General features: G+C 46.4%; 3 protein-coding genes and 1 pseudogene across 3 annotated transcripts in view; 2 read left to right on the top strand and 2 right to left on the bottom strand.

Annotated features, from left to right (window-relative positions):
- The window catches only part of SDHB (succinate dehydrogenase complex iron sulfur subunit B), a 689,037-nt gene that overhangs the window by 268,545 nt on the left and 398,174 nt on the right, over positions 1-22,318 (bottom strand). The window lies entirely within an intron of this gene.
- Positions 1-22,318, bottom strand: part of PADI2 (peptidyl arginine deiminase 2) — a 579,517-nt gene that overhangs the window by 220,286 nt on the left and 336,913 nt on the right. The gene's annotated exons all lie outside the window — the stretch shown is intronic.
- PADI1 (peptidyl arginine deiminase 1) overlaps positions 1-22,318 on the top strand; it is a 169,791-nt gene that overhangs the window by 83,224 nt on the left and 64,249 nt on the right. The gene's annotated exons all lie outside the window — the stretch shown is intronic.
- Positions 20,854-22,096, top strand: LOC126962685 (protein FAM8A1-like; annotated as a pseudogene).

Below are 22,318 nucleotides of genomic sequence, written 5' to 3'. Positions count from 1 at the left end.
AGCTCCTAGAGGCTGCCTACACCCCTCAGTTGCTGGGCTTTTCCTCCATCTTCAAAGCCAGCAGCGTAGTAACATTTTTGTATCTTCCTCTGACGGATTCTTCTGCTTCTTTCTTCTACTTGTAAGGACGCTTGCGATGCCCGTGGGCTCATCTGGATAAGCAAGGCTCACCCACCATCTCTAGGTCAGCTGATGAGCGAACTTCATTCCATCTGCAACCGTCATTCCCTTTTACTAAGAAGGTCATATACTCACGAGTTCTGCAGATTCAAAAGTGGAAATCTTTGGAATTTTTCTGCTGATTCGAAAGTGGAAAGTGGAATTTTTCTGCTGACTACAGGCAACCAGGTCCCGATTGCCCTTTCTGGCCTCCAAGAGTGAGACCATACCCGGTCCCCTCTGAAATCCACAGAGGCAGCAGCAGAAAGATGCAGTCAATGAGCCCTCACTCTGGGACTGGTGTTCAGTTCTGGACCCTCAGCTGGGCTGAGATCTGGGATCCCACAGATGCAGGCTGGGTGGCTCCAAAAAGCACTGGAAGCTGCCCCTACCAGGCCTGGGGTCAGGGGTCACCTCCACTGGCCACTGCCTTCCCAGACAGCTGCCCATGCCACACTTCCTGGTCCCTTCCGGGACCTGGTTCTCAGGCCTGGAAATCCCAGGGAGACTGGGATGAGGCTGGGTTCTTGTGGGGAAACTTCCCCTTCACCCTATTGTGGTTCCTCTAACACCGTGGGCAACCTTGACCAGGCCTGAGGATAAGGGAAGACACCCAGCTGGCTCACCTACTCCCAGCTGGCTGCCTGGAACCCCTCGGAGTTGGACCATTAGTTGCTGAACTTGTACTCTGTAGCTGAGCACTTAACCTGTGTGAGCCTCAGTCTCCCCCTCCATAAAATGGGCAAAATAACTGCCTGCCTCATAGAGCTTGCATGGGGATGAAGTAGGGTAACTCACAAGACACACTTAGTGTTAACAGCACAGTGCATGGTGCATAGTAAGTGCTCAGTAAATGATGACTGTTGTTACATAACATCCCCTAGCCCTTCCTCAAGCATCTGCTGTGTAGAACACTCCTAATCCCCGCACTTTAATAGATGACAAAGACCCTCTGAGACCCAGAGGCGAGATGAGGGAGGTACGGAAGGGACAGCTGTCCTGGCTATTCTCAGATCATACCCTGCTTGTCTCAGCTGTGTGGGAATGGCCCAGGTGGAGGTTCCTGCCCAGACAAGAAGCCGACAAGCAAGCCCGTCTTTCTTATGGGGATTTGCAGCTCTGGGCGGCCCTGACTCATGCTTTCTTCAAATTTGGAATAAGTAGCTGCAGGGCTTCGGCAGGCATTGCCCAACCCTGTGGCCTCCTGTGGCTTCCAGCAGCCCAGGAAAGAGGGCCCTGGGTGAGGATGGCTGGAAAGGAATTCTGGATGGCTGGACAGAGTCCGTGGGACCTGTCACTTCCTACAAAGTCTCTGTCATCCCAAGTCCCCTCCAGCATAATGACGGTGAATGCAAGCATTGTGCCAGCAGGTACCGAATGCTCCCCGAGCACCATCTGATATACCCCTCACAGCATGCCGGCAGGCAGCTATTATTATTGCTCTCACTTTATAGACAGGGAAACTGAGGCTCAGCCACATAAAAGAGCTTGCTCTGGTCACAGAGCTATTAAGTGGGGGAGACAAATTTGAGCCTAGACACGTGACCTCTGTACCCTGGGTTCTTAACCAGTCACACCAGTGGTTCTCAACCCATCTACACATTAGAATCACTTGGAAGGCTATTAAAACCTAGCAGGGCCGGGCCCCCACCATCAGAAATTCTGTCCGGACATTGGGATGTTACACAAAGTAACTCGGTGACTCAGGTGTGTAGCCAGGACACGGCAACACTTTGGGAGGCCAGGCGAGCGGATCACCAGAGGTCAGGAGCTTGAGACCAGCCTGGCCAACATGCCAAAACCCCGTCTTTACTAAAAATACAAAAATTAGCCGTGCATGGTGGAAATTGCCTGTAGTCCCAGCTATGCGGGAGGCTGAGGCAGGAGAATCACTTGAACCCAGGAGGCAGAGGTTGCAGTGAGCAGAGATCATGCCATTGCACTCCAGCCTGGGTGACAAGAGTGAAACTGCCAGAAAAAAGAAAAAGAAAAAAAAAAAGAAGTGGCCAGGAAGGCCTTCAAGGGAGGTGGCATCTCAGGCTGGGCGTGAAGGATGGGGAGGAGCCAGGGAGGAGAGGGTAGCTCGTGCTATGCCCTGAGTGGGGACTGGCTCCATGTGTTCCAGATGCTGGCCGAAGGCCTCTGGGGTGGGGTGTGTGGGCTCGAGGGGCATGACATTGGATAGCATGAATGGAGGGCAGGTCCCTGTCTCTGGGGTCTGGGAGGCCCCAGCGATGAGCATGGCTGCCATCTGATGCAGTGGAAGCCCTCTAAGCAGGGTGTGACATGAGGTGCTCTGCATTTTTTAAAGCAACAGTCCCCAGCGTTTTTGGCACCAGGGACCGATTTTATGGAAGACAATTTTCCAGGACATAGGGAAGGTGGGGATGGTTATGGTTTCAGGATGAAACTGCTCCACCTCAGATCATCAGGCATTAGATTCTCATAAGGAGCATGCAACCTAGACCGCTTGCATGCACAGTTCACAAGTGGGCTCGGGGTCCTAGAGAATCTAATGGCGCCCCTATCTGACAGGAGGTGGTAACGCCCACTTGCGTGCTGCTCACCTGCTGTGAGCAGTTCTTAACAGGCCTCAGACGGGTACCAGTCTGCAGCCCTGTTTTTTTGGTTTGTTCTTGTTGTTGTTGTTTTGAGTTTTGCTCTTGTCCAGGCTGGAGTGCAATGGCACGATCTCGGCTCACCGCAACCTCCACCTCCTGGTTTCAAGCGATTCTCCTGCCTCAGCCTCCCAAGTAGCTAGGATTACAGGCATGCACCACCACGCCTGGCTAATTTTGTATTTTTAGTAGTGACGGGGTTTCTCCATGTTGGTCAGGCTGGTCTCGAACTCCCGACCTCAAGTGATCCACCTGCCTCAGCCTCCCAAAGCACTGGGATTACAGGCATGAGCTACCACACCCAGCCTACCCTGTTTCAAAGAATGCTTTGGGCTGGGCGAGGTGGCTCAGGCCTGTACTCCCAACACTTTGGGAGGTCGAGGAGGGCAGATCACCTGATGGCAGGAGTTGGAGACCAGCCTGGCCAATATGGCCTGTCTTTACTAAAAATACAAACATTTGGCTGGGCATGGTGGCTCACGCCTGTAATCCCAGCACTTTGGGAGGCCGAGACGGGTGGATCACAAGGTCAGAAGATCGAGACCATCCTGGCTAACGTGGTGAAACCCCATCTCTACTAAAAATACAAAAAATTACCCGGGCGTGGTTGCACGTGCCTGTGGTCCCAGCTACTCGGGAGGCTGAGGCAGGAGAATCGCTTGAAACTGGAAAGTACAGGTTGCAGTGAGCTGAGATCGTGCCACTGCACTCCAGCCTGGTGATGAAGTGAGACGTTGTCTCAAAAAAAAAAAAAAAAAAAAAATCACCTGGGCGTGGTGGCGCGCACCTGTAATCCCAGCTACTTGGGAGACTGAGGCGGGAGAATCGCTTGAACCAGGGAGGCAGAGGTTGCAGTGAGCCAAGATCGCACCATTGTACTCCAGCTGGGGTAAGACTGAGCAAGACTCCATCTCAAAATAATAATAAAGAAAGCTCTGCATGGGGAAAAGTTTAGCATGAAATTTTGGGGTGAGGGATGGGAGCAGGGAGACAAGTCAGAAGGTGGCAGCTATTTCAGCTGAAGAGAAGCCACTGCGTTCAATTCACTCTTTGTGGGGAAACCAGAAGCGACCGGCTTGCTGGGCAGGACGTGGGGAACGGGAAAGGGCAGGGACAAGAGTCCCTCCCAGATTTGGAGATTTATTTACTCATTGATTTATTATGAAGTAAATCATGAATACAAACCAAGTTTTTTATAATGTTTCTGAATGACTTAAAGAATAATTATGGAATGAAAACCTGTGTACTCTGGCTGGCTGAGTGTGGTGGCTCACACCTGTAATCCGAGCACTTTGGGAGGCCGAGGCGGGTGGATCACGAGGTCAGGAGATCGAGACCGTCCTGGCTAATGCAGTGAAACCCTGTCTCTACTAAAAATACAAAAAATTAAACGGGCGTGGTGGCGGGCACCTGTAGTCCCAGCTACTTGGGAGGCTGAGGCAAGAGAATGGTGTGAACCTGGGAGGCGGAGCTTGCAGTGAGCCAAGATCGCACCACTGCACTCCAGCCTGGGCGACAGAGTAAGACTCTGTCTCAAAAAAACAAAACAAAACAAAAAAACAGAAAACCTGTGTACTCTCAGCATCTTCTCTTTTAAAAAGGGAACATTCCAAACCCCTCTGCAACCCTATGGAGGCGCTTCCTACTTCCTCCCATACCCGGGATTCTCACTCATCTGAAATTTGCATTTATCATTCCTTTGCTCCTCTTTATAATTTCCCCATGTGAGTATCCCTGAACTGCAAACTGTTTAGTTTTGCCTGTTGTTAGAAATTTTTTCACAGGGCCATGTTAATGTTGGTGTTCTGTGACTCTCTTCTTTCATTCAGCACCGTATTAGTGTGATTCATGTTGTACATCACCATAATTCGTTCCTTCTTATTGCTACAAAGCATTCCATTTTATGAATTGAATTTATATTATTATTATTTTGAGACAAGGTCTGGCTCTGTCACCCAGACTGGAGTGCAGTGGCACAATCTCAGCTCACTGCAACCTCCAGCTCCTGGGCTTAAGTCATCCCCCTACCTCAACTTCCCGAGTAGCCGGGATTAGAGGCGTGTGCCACCATACCTAATTTTTGTATTTTTTGTGGAGACGGGATTTCACCATGTTGCCCAAGCTGGTCTCGAACTCCTGAGCTCAAGCAATCCACCTGCCTTGGCCTCCCAAAGTGCTGGGATTACAGGCGTGAGCCACCGCCGGGCCAGATGAATGGAATTTATTATATACAATTTATTCATACTTTTTTGTCAACAGGCACGTGGGTCGTTTCCATTCTTTTGTCATAATAGTCAATGCTGCTGTCAACATTCTTAGGGATGTTCCTGGTGTGCACATTCACGAATCTCTCTAGAATATGTATCTAGATGGTTTTTGGCTTTATGAACAAGAAGAATGGTGGAGCCATGGGAAAAGAAGGGAAAGGATCAGTCTGGAGGAAACAATCACTCACTCAGGTAGGCTAGCTGCTCTAACAAATAGACTAAAACATGTATAACTGCTCAGTAGCAATATATGTTTATTTCTTGCTCGTGTTGACCCTTTAAGGCTGGTCAGGTCTGAATGGTAAGCATGCATGTGTATCAGGGTGGGATGGGGGATCTCTGCTCCACACAGGCACTCAGGGACCCAGGCTAATAGAGGCCCTGCTGTTTTCCAAATGTGACTTCCAAGATCACCCTGGATGTTGACCTCGAGCCAGCAGAAAGGAGAAGAGAAAAGACGGAGAAAGCAAACCTGCTTCTTAATCACGTCGGGTCAGAAGAGACACACATGACTTGCACTTACAGTCCATCAGCAAGAACAACTCAGTGGCCATATCTGGATGCAAGGGGCTCTGCGTAACGTGGTCCTCGCCTGGGCAGCCGCCTCCCAGAGTCAAATCCTTGCTGTAGAAGAGGGAGAAGGAGTTCTTTGCTGACTCAGAAGAGAAAAAGAATGGGCCAGGGAAATAAAATAAAATCTCTCCCCAAGGGAGGCCCCCCAGGTCTGAACCCCCCAGTTTGTAGCTCCAGTTTTATTGCTGCTCACTTCGTGGTATCCTATCCTTAGGGATTGAGAGTCAGCCTTCCTCTCCTAGCTGTGGCCATACAGAGCTGGACTTAGCCCCTGTAGGTTCCTCTCTGCCTGCCCTCTCACCCCACTCCCAGCACATTCATCCTGCAGTCCTGTGTTTCAACCACGGATCAACAGCCACAGCAAGTAGTTTCCTGGAGAGAGACGAATGAGTCAGTATAAGCAGAAAAAAAGGGCCCATCAAGGGTGACTGATGAAGGTGTTTGGAGAAATGTCTCTTTCCATCTTTCCCGTTTCCCTGTCAGTGGGAATGAAGCAATGGAGATGCCAATGTGGAAGCAGGGTGAGGCTGATTGCCAGCCTGTACCTGCCCACTGCCCACAAATGAGAGCTTTGCAGATGGGAGGTGGAACCAGGAGCCGACTCTCAAGTACACTCCCATTAATTCATTAGATGTTTATTGAGCATGGACTGTGTGCCCAGACAGTAAGTGGCAATGGCTGCAGCATAGTTGAAAGCATGGATTCTGAGGCCAGACTGCCAGGGTGTGCTTCTTGGCGTTGCCATTTGTCAGCTGTGTGACATTGGGGAGGTTACTTAACCTCTCTGAACTTTGCTTTCCTTGTCAGTAAGATGGGGCTAATAGTGGTACATATCTTGGGGAGCCATTGTGAACAGCGTTAAGAGGTGGTCCAGGGAGGAGCTCGGCCTTGTGCTTGGCAGTCAACAAACAGCAGCTGTCTGTCAGGGAAGGATATAACTTGAGGCAGCTTGCCCAAGTAAACGAAAAAGGCAGATGTGCTTGGCTCTGAAGACTCGGTTTTTCTGCACTGCCACCCAAGGAGTCTCTTACCCACTTTTTCCTGGTGACAAATATGGTTTTAGAAAGTTACAACTGGACACTTAAAAAGTCTGGCTATAGGCTGGGTGTGGTGGCTTACGCCTGTAATCCCAGCACTTTGGAAGGCCGAGGCAGGCGGATCACAAGGTCAAGAGATCGACACCATCCTGGCCAACATGGTGAAACCCCAACTCTACTAAAAATATGAAAATTGGCTGGGCGTGGTGGCAGGCGCCTGTAGTCCCAGCTACTCGGAAGGCTGAGGCAGGAAAATTGCTTGAACCCGGGAGGCAGAGGTTGCAGTGAGCCGAGATCGCACCATTGCACTCCAGCCTGGGCAACAGAGGGAGCCTCCATCTAAAAAACCCCCCAAAAAAGCCTGACTACAGCAAAGCTTTGATAACAAAGCAGGTATGTGTATCCCCCATTTGCCCACCACGATGGGCCAGTGGCCGCTCCCCCAAGACTCACAGATGAGTCAAGCAGTGGGCAAGTTTTTTTGAGGCTTGGGGCAAGAAAAGGGCTGGGATCCCTGTTCCCCCAAGTGCATCCCCCCAATTCTGGGCCCCAGGCCTGGGTCTCCTGGTTCACAGCATTTCATTGTTAGGTTGGTGGTGAGGATTTGAGATGGTTCCTGATAGGATGTCAGGGGGCAAGGGTCACCTTCCGAGTTCCTGGAAAGGAATGCACACTCAGAAACCCAGGCTGAACATTGCTGGCGTGGGCGCTTGGTGGATGTGTGTGTCCTGAACCAGCAGATGGAAAGAAACCACGGCTCAGCTGGCTCTCTGAAGCAATGCTGTCTTTCAAGAACTGGAAGCCAGCACTAAAGCTAGCTCCATAGTTTCTTTTCCGAACCCTTCTTGGGTCTTTAAATAAGTCTTGGCATTCTGAGAAACTGCATCTCAATGCCAATTATCTTAACCCAAAACATCTCAATCACAGAAATTACAGCTGCCTCGGGCAGTTTCCAGTGCTCCAGCAAGCAGGGACCTGACAGGGCTGGGCAGGGCATCGTTCAGAAGTAAGTGTTTATGTGAGTAACACTCCCCAAGAGGCTACTGGACGGCTCAATCAGCATATTTACTTACTGGTTTTTTTTTTTTTTTTTTTAATTCCCTTGGCACTTTCCTCTATGGATTTGAGGTGACTTATATTAAGAGTACATTCAACAAGCTGATGATTAATTTTTTTTTTTTTTAATTAAGACACCAAGGCCAGGCGCGGTGGCTTACGCCTGTAAGCCCAGCACTTTGGAAGGCTAAGGCAAGTGGATCAGTTAAGGTCAGGAGTTTGAGACCAGCCTGGTCAACATGGTGAAGCCCCATTCTACTAAAAATACAAAAATTAGCCAGACATGGTGGCGGGTGCCTATAATCCCAGCTACTCAGTAGGCTGAGGCAGGAGAATCACTTGAACCCAGGAAAGGGAGATTGCAGTAAGCCAAGATTACACCATTGCACTCCAGCCTGGGCACTGGAGTGAGACTCTTTTTCGAAATAATAACAACAACAATAATAATAATACACCAAAACAGAAAAAAAATCCAGAAAATAAAACCCACAGTAAAGGACAAATATATGACCATAAGAACCAAACTATAATTAGGATCAGAGCTTCCCAGCAGCCCATGCAAGAAGAGAACCAGAGTCAACCACCTAATTCTCATTATCAGAAGGAAGGCAGCATGCCAAAATGATTCCCATCATACATGGACCTTTATAAAGGAACATGGAGTGGTCAGTGTGCTCAACCACCTTGCAAGAGCAAATTCTACATTTGCTCTTAGCCAAAAGGCCAAGAAGCAGTTGCAAGACCAAATTCGATGGGAGATTTCTTATGGCTGAGCCTCCATTTGCTTATCTGTAAAATGGGAATAATACTTACCTTCATGGGGTGTTTGAGGACTAGAGCAGTACCTGGCAGACAGTAAGAACCTAACAAATGTTTATTTCTTCATTTTCTATCCCCAGCAAGCTTAGTGCCTTCTTTATCCTCTCCAGGGTAGCTACCTAATCCTCACACCTATTTTACACGGGCACAATTTTCCCTACTATGTATCCAGCTCAGCAGCAGATTCTGGGGATACAGAAGTGGGTGAGCAGATATGGAGTCTGCCTTTAGGAAGCTCACAGGTTAGTAGAGAAGCAGGGCAAACGGACAGTAGCAACATGGTATGATAAGTACAATTGTAAAACCATAATAATAACTGTAATAGCTTCTATTTTTTAGCATGTAACCTGAGTTTGTTACTGTGCTTGACAAGAACAGAATAAGAAAGAAAACCTATAGACATAACAATAAACCCATAAATGCAAAAATTCTCAACAAAACTATTAGCAAACTCAATTCAAAAATCATCAGATTATACAATATCAGATCAGAATAAATTAATCCCAGGAATGAAAGTTGCATCTTAGAAAATCAATTCAACAGGTTAATAGATCAAAGAAAAAATTTACATGATCATCTCAATAAATCAGAAAAAAAGTTAATAAAATTGCCATTTATGATTTTTAAACAAAACTTAAGCTAAGAGTGAAAAGAAACTTCTTTAACCCCATAAAGAATAGCTATAGGCCGGGCATGCTAGCTCACTCCTGTAATCCCAGCAATTTGGGAGGTTGAGGTGGGCGGATCATTTGAGGTCAGGAGTTTAATACCAGCCTGGGCAACATGGTAAAACCCCATCTCTACTAAAAATACAAAAATCAGTGGGGCATGATGGCGCGTGCCTGTAATCCCAGCTACTCAGGAGGCTGAGACAGGAGGATTGCTTGAACTCAAGAGGCAGAAGTTGCAGTGAGCCGAGATCACGCCACTGCACTGCAGCCTGGGTGAGAAAGCAAGATTCTATCTCAAAAAAAAAAAAAAAAAAAAAAAAAAAAAAAAGCTACAATAGTGATTCTCAAAGTGTGGCCCCCAGACCAGCATTAGCATTATCAGCATTACCAGGGAGCGTGTCCAAAATGGAAGTCCTCAGGCCCACCCAGACCTTCTGAATCAGAAACTCTGGAGGCTGGGGGAGCAGCAGTCTGTGTTTCAATAAAGCCCTTCAGGTAATTCTAGTGCCACTGAAGTTTGAGAACTACTGATCTATAAGAAACTCACATCAAAAATTATTCTTAATGATAAAGTATTGGAACCATTCCTTCTAGGATCAGAATAAGAATACCCATTATCATAACTGTTCATCAGCATTGAACAGAAGGTTCTTGTCATTGAGTTATAAGATTAGAAAGGAATTATCATATATGCAGAAAATCCAAAAGAATCTACAAAGTAGAAGAATTCATAAGAGGGTGTAGCGAGGCTGTCACTATAAAACCAATATACAAAAATCAATTGTATTTTTTTTTCTTGTGGGACAGGGTCTTGTTCTGTCGCCTAGGCTGGAATGTAATGGCTCAGTCACAATATACTGCAGCCTCGACCTCCTGGGCTCAAGCAATTCCCCCACCTAAGTCTCCCAAGTAGCTGGGACTACAGGTGTGTGCCCCCATGCCTGGCTAATTTTTTTTTTTTTTTTTGTAGAGACAGGATCTCACATGTTGCCCCAGCTGATTACGAACTCCTGGCCTCAAGCAATCCTCCCGCCTTGGCCTCCCAGAGTACTGGGATTACAGGTATGAGTCACCACACCTGGCCTAACTACATTTCTATATACTAAAAAGAAATAGAAAATGGCAAATTTGAAATATACCATTTATAATAGCATCAAAAAGTAAAAAACAGCATCTCTAACAAAAGATGTGCAAAAACCTTATGGAGCATACTATACAACTGTATTGAAAAAACATTAGAGGAGATCTAATTAATGGAGACATATGCCATGTTCATGGATTGAAAGGCTCAATATTAAAAAGATGTCAATTCTCTGCAAGACCTACAAATCAGTGTAAATCCAATCAGAATTTCTACAGGGTGTATGTATGTGTGTGTGCACATGTGAGAGGGGAGGGGAGGGGAGGGGAAGCGGGGCGAGGCAGGGCGAGGCACTGGATGGGAAGGGGAGGGACTGGACAGGAAGGGAAGGATATTTATAAGGTGATTCTAAAATTTATATAGAAGTGCAAAGAGCCAAGAATACCTAAGTCACCCTTGAAGATGAAAAGATAAGAGAACTTGCTCTACCAGATATCAAGACTTATTATAAAGCCACAGTAATTAAGACAATATGGAACTTATGCAGAGACAAATAGACCAATTACACAAAAGAGAGGGCAAGACATTTTATTATAGAATGATAGCAGTTGTTTATTAATCCTATATACTTATCAGTCATCATTTGCATGTGTAACAAATACATTTTCTCCTAGTTTGTGGTTTATATTTCTACTCTGTTAACCAGAGTTATTTCTACTCTTTCAAAAACCAGAAGCTCTTACTTTTATTAATTATATTACATGCATTAATAATATATTAAAATAGTTAAACTTATCATTCTTTCCTTTTTATCATTTTGTTCTTTGTGAACCAGTATCTAAGATGTACAAACAATGCTCCTACCATTCAATAAACATGAGAAAAAGAAGATAAACAATCCAACAGAAAAGGTATTCAACCTAATTAGTTATCAGGGAAATTCAAATTAAAACCTCAGTGGCACACTATTACATGCTCACCACTTAGGAAAAAAATAAATATACAAAATAGAACTGGTAGCAAGGATGTGGAGGAGCCAGACCCCTCACAACTGCTGATGGGAATGAAATTGGTACCAGCCCCGAAAAACAGTTTGTGCTACTCACTGAAGTTGAAAATGCCTACACCCAATGCGAGAAATTCGACTCCTAGGTAATACTTAGAGAAACCCTTGTTCTGCCTCAGGAGACATGAATATCCATAGCAACATTGGTCATGTTATCCAAAAACTAGAAACAGTGCCCATCACCAGTAGAACAAATAACTAAATTGTGGTCTATTCATACAACGGAATATTAGAGAGTGATAAAGATGAACAATTTATGACTCACACATCTGTGGCTGACAGCCACTGCTACTACCTGAGACCATCACTATAGCAATTACTACTGTTACTGCTTGAGACCATCATTACGAGACTGAATGAAGGGATGAATGTAAAAATGAAAACTTAAGACAAAAGAAACTATTATAAAGGAAGGGGAACCAGGCAGGAAGAAGAGAACTCCCTGCTTCTAGTGAGCAAGGCAGCCCCTGAGCTTCCACAGCCCTTCTCATTCGCTGGGTAGAAAGAGCAGGGAGGAGGAGGCAACGATTGGTCAGCTGCTTAATTGATCACAGGTTTATATTATTACTAACAGGCTTCAATTACACCTTATAACAAGAAACACTTGTGCCTGGGTCGTGACTGCCCTTGACAGTCCTTCTGGGCGGCAGACGCAGTTTGTCAGTTTGCCAACATTCTGCTTTCATGAGCACAGTTTGCTGTTTACTCATATAGCCTCCAGTGGTATACTGAGTTGATCATGACCCTCACTCCTTCAGCCTCCAACATACATCAACATGGATGAATTTCACAAACACCATGTTGAGTGAAAGAAGCAAGCCACGAAGGAATAAAGTGTGCTTTCATTCACATAAAGACAAAAACAGGCAAAACTAAACAGTAACCAATGCACTTGACCCATAATGTCAGCACTTTGGGAGGCCAACGCGGGAGGATCACTTGAAGCAGGAGTTTGAGGCCAGTGTGGGCAACATAGTAGGAACCTGTCTCTACAAAGAATAAAATAAAATAAATTAGCAGTCATGATGGTGTGTGCCTGTAGTCCCAGCTACTCAAGAGGCTGAGTTGGGAGGATGAGTCCAGGAGTGCAAGGCTGCAGTGAGCTGTGATTGCACTACTACTGCCCTCCAGCCTGGGCGACAGAGAAAGACCTGGTCTCTAAAACAACAAAAACAACAATAAAGTACAAACCATAAATGCAAGGGAATGATGGTCACAAAAGTCAGCGTAACTGTTAGTTCTGGGGGCGGGGGGATGTAGTCAGGGAGATGTCCCCAAAGGTGGCTCACTCCTGTAATCCCAGCATTTTGGGAGGCCGAGGCAGGCGGATCATGAGGTCAGGAGATAGAGACCATCCTGGCTAACATGGTGAAACCCTGTCTCTACTAAAAAATACAAAAAAAAATAGCCAGGTGTGGTGGCAGGCGCCTGTAGTCCCAGCTACTCAGGAGGCTGAGGCAGGAGAATGGCGTGAACCCAGGAGGCGGAACCTGCAGTGAGCTGAGATCACAGCACTGCACTCCAGCCTGGATGACAGAGCAAGACTCAGTCTCAAAAAAACAAAACAAAACAAAAAAAAAGCGTACTGAAGACTTTCTGTTTCTTAACCTTGGTCGTGTTTACTTGGTACTCAGTTTAGTATTATCCTATAAATGCACGTATGTTTACACACTCCTCCAGATGTATATTTTGCAATTTTAGAAGCTGCGCACAGATACAAAGGCAATCATGAATGCATATGTATGTGAATTAATCCAGTTACTCCACACTGTTCACACTGACGGGACAAAGAGGAGGTCTGGCCTCCAGCGGGCAGATTGCAGAGGACTGAGTAACCCACGATGGGGGCACTGGGGGTGGGCTGGCAGGGGGCCAGCTGCTGGAAGCTTGGGGAAGAGCAGGGTGTTGCACAGTGGGGGACCACACCAGGATGCCATCACTGAGCCGCCTCCTGGAAAAGTTCCTGGGCACATGTGGGTGGATGGCAGCTGTGTCAATGAAGTCTTGCCTATTTCCTGGGGAGCGCAGGTGCATGGGCGTGGAGAAAAGAGGAAGGACCAGTCGCCAGAGGAAGATTCAAGTCGAGAATCTTAAACTTGGATCCCCAGGTGGGGTCCATGGGTCCATAAATCCGTCCAACTGTACACAGAAAATTCCATGTGTGTCTTTCAGGAGAGTGTGTTCCCAGCTGTCTTCTGCTGCTGGAAGGAGTGTTAACCCTCCCCCAGCCTGTAGAAGATGCCATGTGTGCCCACCCACTCCTCCTACAACCCCTCCTTCAGCTCAAAGAGACCCGGACTCTAAGTGCCAGCACCTGCACTGTTTACCTGAGGCCTTCTCTGACTACTGGAGCCTGCTGACCAAAGCGCCAGGGAACTAATACCACCTGGAGCAGCCCTCAGCCAATTGCAGAAGGGAGTGGGAGTATAAATGCCCCAGCTCCCTTGCTCCTTGGGCTAACTCTGAGGCATGGGCTTCACCCTACTTCTAGCACTCCTCAGGCGGGGTGATCTTCAGTTACCCACAGGTGGTAATCAGCTCATTAACAGACCCTTTATTCGCTTCTTTCCTTCCCTGACTCATTTTCCCACTCTCTACCTGTGTATACTGCACCTCCCAAATAAGCCACTTGCACACAAATCCTAGCCTCAGAATTGCCTTCTGGGGGAGCCCAAACTAAGAACCTCCCAGAAGATGAAGAACGCTAACTGGAGTCAGAAGAGGAAGCCCCTGCCTTCGTTCTGCATCCACTTGCCTGTAGCTTAAGGCAAGTTACAGCTTCTACCTGAGCCTCATTTTCCCCATATGTAAAAAAAGGAAAGCAAAGGGCATCTTGACTGCTTCCTTTAAATGTTCAAAAGGCTAAATGACCCCATAGGATTAGGAACCCTGCCTTAAACGATGTGTTTGGTGCTGGTTAATTTTTTTGTGTCAACTTGGCCAGACCACCAGCTCCCAGATGTTTGGTCAAACACCAGTCTGGATGTCGCTGTGAAGGTGTGTTTTGGTTGAGATTCACATTTAAATCAATAGACTTCTAGTAAAGCAGATGACTTTCGTTTGTGGTGGGCCTCGTCCAATTGGCTGAAAGCCTCCAGAGAAAAAAGACTGACACCCCCGCAAGGAAGAGGGAGTTGGAGTTCTACGCCTGTTGGCTTGAGCTGCAATATCAGCTCTTCCCTGGTCTCCAGCCTGCTGGCCTACTTAACACATTTTGGATTTGCCAGCCTCTACAATCATGTGAGCTGAGCCAATTCCTTGAATTCTCTTTCTCCCCCACTCCATATATACAAACATACAGATATAGATGTAGATAGATATCTATCTACATCTATATCTGTACATCTATATGTTCTATTGGTTCTGTTTCTGTGTGTCCCCAGTGCCTAGGATAGAGGGGTGCTCAGCAGAGGGGTGCTTAGCAGGTGTCTATTGAATGAATCTAAACCAGAAGATCAGAGGGTCTGGGATCTTTTATCTCCCCCTGTATTTGGCCAGCAAAACCTTGTAGTTAAGGCTTTGCAATCAGCTAGATCTGGGTTCAAGTCCTGATTTCTTTTGCTAACAATTGTACAATCTTGGTTGAGTCATTCCTCTTCTCTGAGCCTGTTTCCTTGCCTACAAAGTGGGGTCAATAATGACTTCCTCATGGGGTTGAAATAAGAATTACGTGAGGCCGGGTGCGGTGGCTCACGCCTGTAATCCCAGCACTCTGGGAGGCCAAGGCGGGTGGATCACCTGAGGTCAGGAGTTCGAGACCAGCCTGGCCAACATGACAAAACCCTGTCTTTACTAAAAATACAAAAGTTAGCCAGGCGTGGTGGCATGTGCCTGTAATCCCAGCTACCCGGGAGGCTGAGGCAGGAGAATCGCTGGAACCCAGGAGGCGGAGGCTGCAGTGAGCCGAGATCACACCATTGCACTCCAGTTTGGGCGACAGAGCGAGACTCCATCTCTTAAAAAAGAAAAAAGAATTACATGAGGTGGTGCATGTCAGCAGCTCAGCCTGAAGCCTGCAGAGGGCTCAGCACACCAAAGTCAATGTCACTGGCTGGGAACATGAACATTAGGACCTACCATTCTCTGCACAAAGGTACCTGAGGAAATATTATTTGGGGGCAGCATATTTGAAATCAGAACATTCCAGAAAAATTGAGGCCTGAATTTCTTGAGACCTGGAAAGAGGGCCTGGCACATGAGTGCCGAAGAAATTGAATGGAGGAGGGGTGCACAATGGAGGAGTGTGTTACAGCCATTTGAGGCCCTGATTAGTGAAAAATAGGATGAGAGCACTAAAGTAAGAGGAGATATAGCAACCCCATGCCTAACTCTTCTCCATCATGGTTTCTGGGTCCCAGACTATAGGACCAAGAGGCATGTTCATTCTAAACCATTCTAAAGGCAGGTGAAGATGCCTGGGCAACTCTGCTTAGCAAGAAGGAAAGCTTGGTGAAGTCTGGGGCACCTGGGAAGAGAAGAACTAACCACCAACTAAACAGGCAGCTCTGCCAACACCCTTGGGACAGCACGATCCAGCCCTACCTCATGACTTCTGCTGAGTGTGAATCACAGAACAAATAAATTTTGGAAAAGAGAATCACTCAAGCCTGACAGAGGAGAATGTGAGGCGTCAGAGTTATTTCAAACCAGCCCAAGGTACAAGTTTTGTGGCAATGTTACGTGAACATAGCTCCAGGTTCAACCTTCAATTTGCCGTTGGAAGGATACGATCACAGTCCTAACCAGAAAAAGTGAAGTGATGAATCTGAGAGGTTGCAAACTGCCTGCAGCGCTCCAGTTTCCCGGTGTCGGCACTAACCATCTCCCACTTCTAGCCCCTCACCACTGCCCCAGCCCTGCCAACATCTCTCCTGACCAATATTGCTCTCATATAACAAGAGCAACTACAACATCAACAACTTGATGACAAATACCAGGAACATTTGTTAATCTCATTAGGCAGTAAATGAACATAAAACACCACAATCAAAATAGCAGAAACAGAAACAAAAAAGAAAGTTTCTGGACAGCCCAGGGTGAAGTGAGCAGCCTTGAGTGTTAGATATAGAGATGGGGTTTGATATCGTCCTTTGGAAAAGAGTTTCAAATATCAGGAGTTCAATCTCTAGGAAAATAAACAAAGAAGTAACTCTAATCAGACACAAATATTTATTAAGGATGCTTAATAGCAAAAAATCAGAATCGAGCTGGTCAAAATGTTAGAAACCTGTGGGAATGAGTGGGAAAATTGCAGTACCTCCATTTGATGCAATATATGAAACCTCTGAGGTCTTTATGGTAGTGTGACAAATACCTTTTATGTTAAGTGAAAAAATATGACTACAAAAGAAAATCATCCATGAAATGACAAAGAGCTAAACAAGAAAGTAGAAGTGGTCTAAGTGACGGTGGTTGTAGTAATCGTTACCTATGGAAATTGATTAAATTAGGCATGATTTGCTTTGACTGCATCTTTTAAGTTTTTAAAGTAGGGAAAAAGAGGGAAGGTCAAGTGTGGTGGCTCATGCCTGTAATCCCAGCACTTTGGGAGGTCTGGGCGGGCAGATCACTTGAGGTTAGGAGTTCGAGACCATCCTGGCCAACATAGTGAAACCCCATCTCTACTAAAAATACAAAAATTAGCCAGGTGTGGAAGCGGAGGTTGCAGTGAGTCGAAATCTCACCATTGCACTCCAGCCAGGGCGACAGTGCGAGACTCCATCTCAAAAAAAAAAAAAAAGTAGCCAAGACATGGAAATAACCTAGGTGTCTATCAACAGATGATTGGATAAAGAAAATGTGATACACACACACGACACACACACCCAGAGGAATATTATTCAGCCTTTGAAAAAAGGAGAAAACCCTGCCATTTGAGACAACATGGATGAAACTGGAAGGACATTATCCAGGTGAAATAAGCTAGGCACATAAAAACAAATGCTGCACATTCTTACTTATAACTGGCATCTTTAAAAAGTTGAACTCAGCAACAGAGACGAGAAATGGTGGTTACTGGGGATGGGGGTAGGAGAAGATGGGAGATGTTAGTCAAGGTAAAACTTTCCATTACAAGATGAATAAATTCTGGAAAGCTAATATATAGCATGGTGACTATGGTTAATAATAATGTATCTTATACTTGAAATTTGTCAAGAGATTAGCTCTCAGGTGTTCACACACACACACAGTAACACATGTAACTATGTGAGGTGATGGATATGTCAGCTTGATTGTAATAATTATTTCACAATGCATGTGTATAACAAAACATACACTTTTTTTATTTATTCATTTTTTCTGAGGTGGAATCTTACTCTGTCTCCCAGGCTGGAGTGCAGTAGTGCAATCTCGGCTCACTGCAACCTCCACCTCCCAGGTTCAAGGGATTCTCCTTCCTCAGCCTCCTGAGTAGCTGGGATTACAAGTGCATGCCACCACACCAGGCTAATTTTTGTATTTTTAGTAGAGATGGGGTTTCACCATGTTGGCCAGGTTGGTCTCGAACCCCTGACCTAAGGTGCTCCACCCACCTCAGCCTCCCAAAGTGCTGGGATTACAGGTGTGAGCCAGCAATTACTGTTTCAAAACTATTATTAATAGTAGCAATACTGATTTATTTTTTCCAGCTTTCTTGAGGTATGATTGGCAAATAAAAATTATATACATTTAAAGTGTATAAGGCCATGCAAGGTGGCTCACGCCTGTAATCCCAGCACTTTGGGAAGCTGAGGTGGGTGGATCAACTGAGGTCAGGAGTTTGAGACCAGCCTGGCCAACATGGTAAAACCTCGTCTCTACTAAAAATACAAAAATTAGCCAGGCATGGTGATGGGCATCTGTAATCCCAGCTACTTGGGAGGTTGAGGCAGTAGAATAGCTTGAACCCAGGAGGCAGAGGTTGCAGTGAGCCAAGATCGTGCCACTGCACTACAGCCTGGGCGACAGAGCAAGACTCTGTCTCCAAAAAAAATAAAAAATAAATAATCTGTAAGATATGAAATAAAAAAATTCTGTTAAAAATGGAAGGAAATAAAATTATGTGCTGGAAATGACTATTTGATTGAAACCAGGTAATATTTTTATTTTGTATTCCCTTCAACTCATATCCCCCTCCACCACCATTTTTCTTATCATCCACTTATAGTAAGGAGGGGGAAATGGTTTCTAAACTTTTTAAAAAGAAACTATGGAACTCACTAATTCTACCCTGCAAAATATGAGGTCTCCTTTGTGAGGTTTCCATCAACAGGAAGCAAAGTTCCAAAGCTGGTGGCATTTTGAGTCTCCTCCAGTGGGTAGGGTAAGATCCTTGAACATTGTCAGGGAGAGAAGTCTTCTTCAAACTCCCAAATAATGAGCTGGTTGTTTCCCCCCAAAATAGAAGAAATTTATCCTTTGACTTAGTCTCTGCCAAGATGGGGAAGCCTCCTTTCACCAGGGAGGGAAGCAGATTCTGAGCCTATTCTCCACTGGCTGGACCAGATACCAGCTGTCACCAGCACCAAGAAAACCTCTCTCACATAGTTGCTATGGGCTCTTCACATCCAGCTGCCCAGTAGTGGAGGAAAAGTCTTGGACATTGAGCCAGCTTGGGTCTAAATTCCCATTAAAATCCCTGGCGGCCAACATCATGAAACCCTGTCTCTACTAAAAATACAAAAATTAGCCATGTGTGGTGGCAGGTGCCTATAATCCCAGCTACTTGGGAGGCTAAGGCAGGAGAATTGCTTGAACTCGGAAGGTGGAGGCTGCAGTGAGCCAAGATCATGCCATTGCAATCCAACTCAGGCAACAAGAATGAAACTCTGTCTCAAAAAAAAAAAAAAATTAGGCCGGGCGCGGTGGCTCAAGCCTGTAATCCCAGCACTTTGGGAGGCCAAGGTGGGTGGATCACGAAGTCAGGAGATCAAGACCATCCTGGCTAACATGGTGAAACCCCGTCTCTACTAAAAATACAAAAAACTAGCCGGGCGTGGTGGCGGGCGCCTGTAGTCCCAGCTACTCGGAGGCTGAGGCAGGAGAATGGCGTAAACCTGGGAGGCGGAGCTTGCAGTGAACCGAGATCGCGCCACTGCACTCCAGCCTGGGTGACACAGCGAGACTCCGTCTCAAAAAAAAAAAAAAAAAAAATTAGCTGGGCATGATGGCAAGTGCCTGTAATCCCAGCTACTCAGGAGGCTGAGGCAGGAGAATCACTTGAACCCAGGAGGCAGAGGTTGCAGTGAGCCGAGATCACACCACTGCACTCCAGCCTGGGCAATGAGAGTCCTTCTCAAAAATAAAAAAAAAAAAAGAAAGAAACTAAAAATACAATACTGTTTATAATCACTCCAAAAAAATTGTTAGGTTTAAATCTAACAAAACATGTAAGAGATTTACATGTTGAAAGCTACAAAAGACTGACGAAAGAAATCTAAAAAGCATCTCAATAGAGACACACACCATGTTCATGAATTGAAAGACTCAACATAGTAAAGACGTCAATCTTCCTCAAATTGATATATAGATTTAATGCAATTGCTATCAAAATCTTAGCAAGATGTTTTTGAAGATATAGGCAGGTTTATTCTAGCATTATATGGAAAGCCAAAGGAACTATAATAGCTAAGACAATTTTGAAGAAGAATAAAGTAGAAGCAATTTGTCTATAGATATAGTTTGGATATTTATCCCTGCCCAAATCTCCTGTTGAGCTGTAATCCCCAATGCTGGATGTGGGGCCTGGTGAGAGGTGTTTGGATCATGGGAGCAGATCCCTCATGGTGTTGGGAGAAAAGCTGTGTGTTGGGAGAGAAGCTGAGGCAGGGCTTGCATGTCTGCTAGACTTGCTGGCTCCTTGCTTCTAGCACTCCCATTATCTCAAGAAGCCGTATGTTTCTCATTCACTTGATACACTGTTTCCTTTCAACACCCACATCCTCACCACCTCTTTGTTTGAGCACCAATAAATAGCATGGGCTCCCAGAGCTCGGGGCCTTTGAAGCCTCCAAACTCGCAATGGCCCCCTGGTCCCACTTTCTCTGTCAAACTGTCTTTTTCTCATTACTCTGAATCTGGGGGACTTCATCGCCCCCACAACCTGGTGTTGGGTCTGATCACCCCAAACGTTCCTGGCACCCAACATGGGACAACAAAGACCCCGGTGAAGGAACGCCAGAGTGTGTGAAAGCAGAGGATACATTGTCAAAGGACACCTGAGGACGTCTAAAAGAACCTCTGCGGGAAAGCTGAGCGCTTGGAAGAACCAGGGTAACAATGAGACAAAGTGAAAGCAGACATTCTGCTTATTTAAGTTTTTTAAAGCATTTGTTATGAAGTGGGGGCGTAGAAGTACTCAAGAGTTTGCTATCACTTTTTTAGTATGGTAAAGCAGTTTTGCCCATTGTTCCCGAAACAGGGTACTATAGAGTTGCATGAATGGGTGAGAATTGGAAGAGATTTTAAAAGGGCATATAAAGATGGAGCAGTCACAGGTGCCGCAGGGGGTTGCTGCTGGGGTGACGATGGTTGGGGGAGAGGGAGCCCAAGGCCACCCTCCCGGGCGCGGGGAGGGCAGAGGGGACCAGGAGCCCGTCCCTTCGCTGCGGGACCTTCTGCCGCGGCCATCCCATGGCCCCGCGGCAGCCCCCAGGCTGGCCCAAGGCCGCAGGCCTCTCTCAGCCGCTGCTGCTGACACGTCGGAGCGGCCCCGCGAGCTCGGGAGGCGCAGGGAGGCAGCCTCCAGCTCCAGTGCCGGGCTGCAGGAGCAGGCGGAGCAGCCAAGGGCCCAAAGCCGCCGCGCCGTGGGAGAGACCGGCACAGCTGAGCGCCCACGAGTACTCCCAGCAAATGCACAAGTGGCTGTGGCAGTCCTGCTGCGGCTAACTCACTTGGCGCAGCAGCCTGGCTGCCTTCCCCGCCTATTGCAGCCTCCAACGGCCCTCGCAGAGTTTCCCTTCGGGCGGCGCTGCAGTCCCTCGGGCCTCGGGGTCTGACCCAGGGACAGCCGCTGGCATCAGCACCGCTGCTCCAGTTGCCGGCCTGAGACCCCAGGCTCCTCAGGTGCAGGCGTAGGTCCGAGCCACTCCAGTGACGAAGGCAGGATGTGTAGCCCCCTTGCGAAGCCCAAGTGAGACCGGGCACCAGGCAGGCAGAGAATATGTTATTCCATCCTTGACTCACAGATTTATGGCAGAGATGGTGGATTTCTTTATTCTCTTTTTGTAAAAGCAACCATTGTCTTAAGCATTATGCGCCTCAGTGGGATAAAGGATATCTCTTAAGTTTGCTATGCATTATATAATGGAAAAAACAGATGACATCAATGGAAAACTTGCAGAAAATTATGGTTATCTCTCTTATATACAGATTATTAGTTTGTTTTTATGAGATAATTTGCATTTGGGGAGCAGTTGGAGCTACCCCAGGGAAGTTCCTGGTGGGGCTTCAAGTTGTGACATGTGATAGATACATCAGTGCTTATTGCACTAAGTCGGGTTTCAGTGATTCCTTCCTCACATGTCAGCATTACAACGTCCACTATACGAGCTATGATCAAAAATTTTTTGATTGCTTCTTTTTTCTCTGCTTTCATCACACTGCTGTTTTTTTCAACATAATCGAACAGCCTATGACATTGTAGCAGGAACCATTGTGGTCAAAAGAAATGGGGTCAGATGTTGCCCCCACAAAGGCCTGATTTCCACACGCTATAATGACAAGATTAAATTATGTATCAAGGCCATCAGTATCCCTGGGTTACACTAATTGATGATTTAGAAATTAAAGCAGTCACTCCAGTGTGATGCAGGTCACTACTCTGAAAGTACTGATTTTACTTGAATGCCCAAGAACTTTTCCAGAAGAAAAACCTATTAAATTCAAGAATTCAAATTTTTAGATCAAAAAGGCAAGTGATTTTATAAACAATGGACAATATATACTTAAGATCTATGGCACTTTCTTAAGGTCTAAGAATTTGCTGAAAGC

The sequence above is a fragment of the Macaca thibetana genome, chromosome 1 (genome assembly GCF_024542745.1).
Source record: "Macaca thibetana thibetana isolate TM-01 chromosome 1, ASM2454274v1, whole genome shotgun sequence".
NCBI lineage: Eukaryota > Metazoa > Chordata > Mammalia > Primates > Cercopithecidae > Macaca > Macaca thibetana.
This window is presented reverse-complemented; position numbering and strand designations above follow the sequence as displayed.